We start from the raw sequence: 7,574 nt of genomic DNA, 5'->3' as shown, positions 1-7,574 counted from the left end.
ACGGGCCCCCTCATGCCGCGGGCCCCGTAGCAGCCACTACGGCTGCTACAGCGGTAGTTATGCCATTTGGCCTATCTTAAGAATAGGCCAACAATGTTATAGTACCCCTTTAGAACCCTCTTATTATAGAACATTGAGAAGTATGAATAATATAAATCTCTGCTTCTGTCATCTGAGTTCAGTTTGTTTTCCGAATATCAGTTGTATAAATGGTTATGTTTTTTGGTTTGGTTCTGGTCTGTCCATATTTTGGCTATGGTTGTGGTCTTTCTATCCTGACTCCATTCTTTTCTGCTGATTGCAATTTGTAACTCTACTCCCTGGTAATTTATGTTTCTAACTGCATCTTTAGTTCTACTATTCCTCTGTCCTGGCAGTTTCCAAAAATAGGAGACTAATCCATACCTCCCAACCGTCCCGGATCCGGTGGGACAGTCCCGGTTTTTCACCGCTGTCCCGGCAGTCTGAGCAATGTTCCGCCCTGCCCCCGACCCTCCCTGTTGCCAGCCACGCCCCCCTGCAACGACGTTGCCTGAGCAGCAATCTGCCTGGAGCAAGGGAGCAGAGTGCAGCAGACACACCGAAGCGGAACACTGGAGAGGAGAAGAACGAAGCCACAGGACAGGGGTGACTGGTGAGTACACAGTTTAAACTATTTAGTGCTTGGGAACACTAGGATTTATAAAATCATAGCATAAATGACATTATTTTATGGTTTTAGAAAATCTTTCCAGGCACATTCTTTTAGCAGCTCCCGTCCCCAAGCCCCCACCCTCCTTGTTATTTGAAGGAGGAGCTAGGCGCGATTTGATGTGCTTATGCGAGATATCGGGCGTGCTTAGGGGGCGTGGCTTAAAAATGTTCCTCTTTTCAAGATTTAAAAGTTGGAAGGTATTCTAATCTGAGGGCAACAAACTGTAAATTTTAACATAACAAAGACCATATCTGTATCCTATTCTAACACGCCTCTTCCTAGACCCCCAGTCTTAGGCTGAGTTCACACTGAGTAATTCCGCCTCAAAATTCCGTTCGGGATTTTGAGGCAGATTTTGACCTTCATGCACGCCGTTTGCTGCGATTTTCGCAGCGTTTTTCGCTTGCGCCCATTGAGTGCTACGGGCAAAAAACTGAGCGAAATATGCTTTCTCTGCCTCTCATTGATGTCAATGGGAGGTCAGAGGCATAAACGCCTTACTGTCCAGACGGCAGCATCATTTGCAGAGACGCTGGCAATGAAGCTCCCCTGGTGACAGCTGCTGGCATTCCCATATACCCCTTTTGGAAGCCACTGCGTCGCTGATGGGTGAAGAAACCTCAGAGCTCCTCCGCCAGTCCACCAGGTGCACTGGTGTGTGAACCGTGGAGACGTGGTGTATAGGAACCCCTGCCTTTCTATCCAGAGCCTTTCCCTCACTAGCCGGAGTAGTGGATTTGCAGCTGTTATTTGCGCTTCTAGGGGAAGTGCAGAGGAGTTTAGGTGAAGGACGACGCTCACTCTCCCCTGGCAGGGACGCAAGATGAAGGTTTTTGGGCCCTAGCTCAGGGGGTAGTAGTGTGGTGTTTTTTTGTTTTTATTTCATTTCTCCCTTTTTCTTTTTTCTCCTTTCTATTCTTGGTTGTAAATCATGGAAATTTTGTCATGGAATGTTTGGGGCCTAGGTAATACATTTAAGAGACTGGCAGTTTTTAATCTGATTCAAAATAGCCTGCCAGCAATAATTTGCCTGCAGAAGATGCATTTGCTGCCAGAGTTGATCGGGAGACTAAGTCCAGGATGGCTCTCACATTTTTATCACTGTTTTTTCCTGCTTTTCAAAGGGGGTAAGCATTTTGGTACATAGGAATATTGGAATTTAGGTCCTCCATGGATCCTTAGACGAGGCTGGCAGATATGTGTTATTATTTGGAAGATTTGAGGGGGTGGAGATGGTAGTGGTCTCTGTCTTCTCTTACTTAGTTCTGGAGAAAATAGCCTCGTTCTTGGTGGATAAACCTGGTGTCCCAATGTTTTGAATCAGGGATTTTAATAAGGCACCTGATGAGTTGAGGGACAGCCAAAGGAGAGTCTCTCCCCGATTGGAGGGTTTTAGCTATTTCTTTGGTCATTATATGGAGGAGATGCGCTGGATCGACATGTGGAGGACTCTCCACCCGGATGCATCCCAGTTCTTCTGTTATTCTAAGACCTCTCTTAAAGGAACAGTGTCACCAAATTATTTTTTTTTATATCAGTTTTATGTTAGGGTTTTATTAAAAACGTTTATATTTATTTGTGTGTTTGTGTGTTTCTTTTTTTACACTTTTTCTTCCCTATGGGGGCTGCCATTTTTTTTCCCATTTCTGTATGTGTCGATTAACGACACATACAGACATGGAATACGGCAGCTCCAGTCCCATAGGGACTGCGAACGGGGCCCGTTCCATCCACTATGGTGTACGCCGTGTGTGTGGGAACGGCGCATGCGCCGCTCCCACACAGTCCGATTTGAAATGCGCGCCGTCCGGCGCCATTTTCCTGTGGACCGGAAGTCGCGGCCGGGCAGTAAGATTACTACTTCCGGTCGCGGCTTCCGGACTTGTGCACATGGAGCAGCGGCTGCAGACGGAGCGGACGGACCGGAGGCGGCGACTGGAGCAGGTAAGTGATTTCTATGTATGTTCGTGTTTCAGTGTGTTTTACTAGTGTATGTAAACCTTCTACACTGTGTGTTAGCTCAAAAAATGGCGACACACAGTGTAGGAGGTTAGACCGTTCAAACCCCTCGTTTCTCCCGGCACTAGCCAGGATAAAGGAGGGGGGGATTCTGAGAGCTCACTAGAGCGAGGGATTTTTTCCCAATTTTGCAGCATAAAGCAATGTGGTTGCTTTACCACATGCAATGCTGCAATTTTGGGAATTGCTCCATCTAGTGACCAGTGCTGGGAAATATTATAAATTGAATCCAATTTATAATATTTCCTGACTCGTGTAAAAAATAAAAAAAATTAGAACAATGTTTAATCACCTACACACTATTTGTTTAACTAAAAAAAAAAAAAAAACATGTTTTGCTGGCAACACATTCCCTTTAAGGATAGATCTAGCACTGGTAAATAAAGAAATTCTGGGATTAGTTACGAGGGTAGAGTTTGAAGCTAGAGGGTTGTCGGACCAGTCACCCCTGGTAGTAGAGAGTGAGACAGTGAGGGTTATAGATTGGGTACATTTACCCATCTCTGATTCTAAGCCCTGAGCAAGATAAAGACGGAATAGCGCAATTTATGGAGTTGCTTCACGTTAATAGGAGGGTCTGTGTCTAGAGGTGTAATCTGGGATAAATTTAAAGGGAAGGTGTCATGAATTATTTTTTTTTTATAATATTGCTTTTAACGACACATACAGAGATGGAATACGGCACATACAGCCCCATAGAGACTGCGAACGGGAGTCGTTCCAGTCGTTCCATTCGCAGTTGCGTGCGTGGTCTGTGTGGGAACGACTCATGCACCGCTCCCACACAGACCAAAACGAAGCTCGTTCGTAGAGCGAAATCTGGCGCCATTTTCATGTGGACCAGAAGCTGCTGCCCGACAGTAAGATGACGACTTCCGGCCACAGCTTCCGGCCATATGTTCAACGAAGTGAAGGCGCAAGGAAGAGGAGCGTAGACCAGCGGAGGCGGCGGCAGGAGCAGGTCATTTATGTTCGTGTGTATTATGTTCATGTATGTTCGTGTGATACTGTCCGCTGAGCCCTGTATCTAATCCCCCTACACTGTGCAGTCGCTCAGAAAATGGCGGCACACAGTGTAGGAGGTTTGAAGGCATTCAAACCCTTCCTTCTCCTGGCACTAGCCAGAAGAAGGGAGGGGGGATTGTGTGAGGACACTAGAGGAGAGTGTGTCCACCCCAAATTTGCAGCATACATCAATGAGGTTGCTTTACCACAGTGACCATGCTGTAATTTTGGGAACTGCTCAATCTAGTGGCCAGCACATGGAAATGTTATAAATTAGAATCTAATTTGTAATATTTCCTGACTTGTGAAAAAATGTAAAAAATTAAAACAATGTGTAATCACTTAAATACTAATTGTTTAACTGAAAAAAAATTAATTATTTCTAGCGACACATTGCCTTTAATGACCAAGGTATTTTTTAAGTTTTTCCATCGTTGCATTCCAAGAGCTATAACTTTTTTATTTTTGCGTCGACACAGCTGTATAAGGTCTTGTTTTTTGCGGGACAAGTTGTATTTTTTAATAGCACTATTTTGGGGTGCATATTATTTATTGATTAACTTTTATTAACTTTTTATTGGGGGGAATAAAAAAAACCAGAAATTTTGCCACACTTTTTTGCATCCTAAATCTATGCCGTTTACCGTGTGGTATAAATAACACAATAACTTTATTCAGCGGGTTGTTACGATTGCAACGATACCAAATTTATATAGATTTTATATGTTTTACTACTTTTACACAGTAAAAACGCTTTTTTTTCAAAAATATTTGCTTTGTTTCTCCATATTTGAAGAGCCATAACTTTTTTTCTTTTTTCGCCGACGACTTGTAGTTTTTATCGGTACCATTTTGGAGTGGATTTGACTTTTTGATCACTTCTTACCACATTTTTTTAAGTCAGGATTCACAGAAAACAGCAATTTTTCCATTGTTTTTTATTTTATTTTTTACGGCGTTCACCGTGCGGGTTAAATAGTGTAATAGCTTTATAGTCGGGGTCGTTACGGACACGGCGATACCAAATATGTGTAACTTTTTTGCTTAATTTTGTTTTTTTAATAGTAAAGCAGTTTGTAAGCGGAAAAAGTGTATTTTAAATTTTTTTTACACATTTTTTTTTTATTAACTTTATTACATTTTTTTTTACTTTTTTACTAGTCCCACTAGGGGACTTTAATATGCGATCATCCGATCGCTTTTATAATACACTGCAATACTTTTGTATTGCAGTATATTACTGCCTGTCCGTTTAAAACCTCCGGCATGACCTAGCAGGCATTCACTACAGGCAGACCTGGGAGCCTTTATTAGGCCCCCGGCTGCCATCGGAAACACAGACACTTATCTTATCGCCGGGTGTCGGTGGGATGAGAGGGAGCTCCCTCCCTCTTTCCAAAACCACTCAGATGCGTCGCTCGCTATTGAGCGCCGCATCTGAGGGGTTAAACGGGTGAGATCGATCTTATATTGATCTCACACGTTCGAGCAGGGACGCCCCCAGCCCTCAGCTTCCCCTGGTAGCTGAGAGCAGGGTGATTTAACGGCTCCCTACTCTGTTTATTTATCCTGATGCAGCGCAGTGAAAAGGCCTATGCATCAGAATAAAGCCCATTAGTGGCCGCCGTGAAAAGGCGTATTGGTGGTCACTAACGGGTTAAATATGAAACTTATTTGTATTATTTATGTTTGTTACTAGTCTTCTAAACTAGTAATAAAATGTGCAATATACATTTGTATAGTATGACATATACGGGTGGGGTGGCGTGGTTAGGCTATGGGGGGCCAAGGCACATTCTTTGCACAGTGACCCTCTGCAACAAGTGTCCGCCCCTATCAGTTCCATTCATCTGAATGGGGTTGTTTCTGCAGCAGGTGTATGGATTTCTGCAAGCCACTAACCGATGTATTCCTGTGTGAACAGGAGCTTGCTGTTAGCTATATTAAGTGATACAAACCAATGGCACAATGTAGCAAGTTCGTGACATACATGTTCATCGTAATATGCAAACAAGTTGGCACATTCATTTCACAGCAATAAGCGTTCTAGGAAAGAAGGGTAAAAGGGTTGCTTGTGCTTTTCTTCTGGTAAAGATGGTTTAGTGGTGACTTCATGCTGCAAGCTCACTACGGTCACTTATTTATTAGAATGATGATATATTGGGCATGATTGAGATGTGGCGGAGTGAGGTTGCTCTTTGTTTGAGCTTCAAGAAAGTGGCTACACACATGGGACGCACTGCGTACCGTAAACATGCCAAAGAGAAAGAGAGCGGACGCTAAAACACTTGCAACGCCGCTGACATGTTTTGTTTTATGCACCGTTAGGCAGTAGCCCCACACCCTCAAAAGCTAGGACAGCGACCACGCAAAGACCAGGGGCTGTCCGACACTCCATCAGCCCCAGCAAAACAGGCTGGTCTATAATGGCTCAAACTGCCAGAGACGCTCTGCAATGAAATGGAGCGTGCTCCTAGAGAATACCACCTGCAAGTGCTGAGACCCCACTTCTATCAGTTAAGAAAGATGCTATAAGCCTTATCTACTCGTACAGAACTGAAAAGAGCACATGGCACACATGGAAGAATGACATGTAAAAAATACTGAAGACATAAAGAAATCTATAGCTTGTATTTCAGCTACACTAACAAGTGCAACGGCAAAGTCTAGGAAGTGCTAATGAGGTTGCTCAACATTACTCTACTGTGAACTCACATGCCAACATGCTGAGAAAACTCTACCTACAGATGGATGACTTAGAGAATCAGGGACGCTGAAATAACATTAAGGTTAGAGGCCTCCCCGAAACTGTCAGTAATGATAATCGAACCCGATTAATTTCTAAAATATTCAAACATCTGATGGGTGAGGCAGAAGATACACACCTGGAACTGGACAGAATTCACCAAATCTCCGGTAAGTCCCAGCAAGAGCGTAGGTACCCTTGGGTTGTATTGTGTCAAGTGCGTTATTTTCATCAAAAAAGAGGCTATTTTGTGCAAGGCTTGGGAAACAGCCCCATCGCCTATGAAGATTCAACCATTACTCTTCTCCCTGATGTATCACTTCATATCCTCGACATGAGGAAGATGGTGAAACCCCTGCTGGATAAGGTGCGTGAACAGGGAGCCTCATATTACTGGGGACACATCTTTCATATTATCCCACGCAAGGCTTGCACTGAATTTGTGGTTCGCAGTCTAGAGTACATACAAAAAGCATTAATTTTCCTGAGGACAGCTTTGATACTTGTTCCTAACTAGACCTCTCTTGATGTATTATCGCGTCCACTACATCGAAATTGAAGAGAAAACATTCAAGCTCCACAACCACCTGTATAGCCACAAGTTATAGACCCCATGAGACGCCTTAGTCCCCCTCCATTGGCACCTGAAATTCCACCAGTGGCTTGAGAAAAATCTACATAAAGCCTATTAGTGTGTATGTGTGTGTGTGTGTGTATATATATATATATATATATATATATATATATCAGGCAGCTTGGTGATCCCCCTTGCGATGTGCTGGTGGGTAGTGGGGACCTCATGTATGGACAATACAGGTGACTGTGGACTAATATGCTGTAACTTTTGGGTTCTTAAGTTCGCGCAGCCATGGGTGCATAGGGGTATATTGCTAGAGGTTGCCCCTTATGCCTACTAGACTGGGTTATTGCAGTTGTCCTGTTTAACCACTGGAAGCTCTATTTATCTGGAACAGGATATGACTCGGACTTTGAAGCACTACACTGTGACTGTTGTACATTAATTTTACTAATGCTAGGGATTATATCTTTTATAGGATGCGTTCAATATATTTTTTTCATTTTGCTTTCCCTCATCTAGATGTATACTTG

The sequence above is a fragment of the Rhinoderma darwinii genome, chromosome 1, assembly GCF_050947455.1.
Source record: "Rhinoderma darwinii isolate aRhiDar2 chromosome 1, aRhiDar2.hap1, whole genome shotgun sequence".
Classification (NCBI taxonomy): Eukaryota; Metazoa; Chordata; class Amphibia; order Anura; family Rhinodermatidae; genus Rhinoderma; species Rhinoderma darwinii.
Note: the sequence above shows the minus strand (reverse complement) of the source record.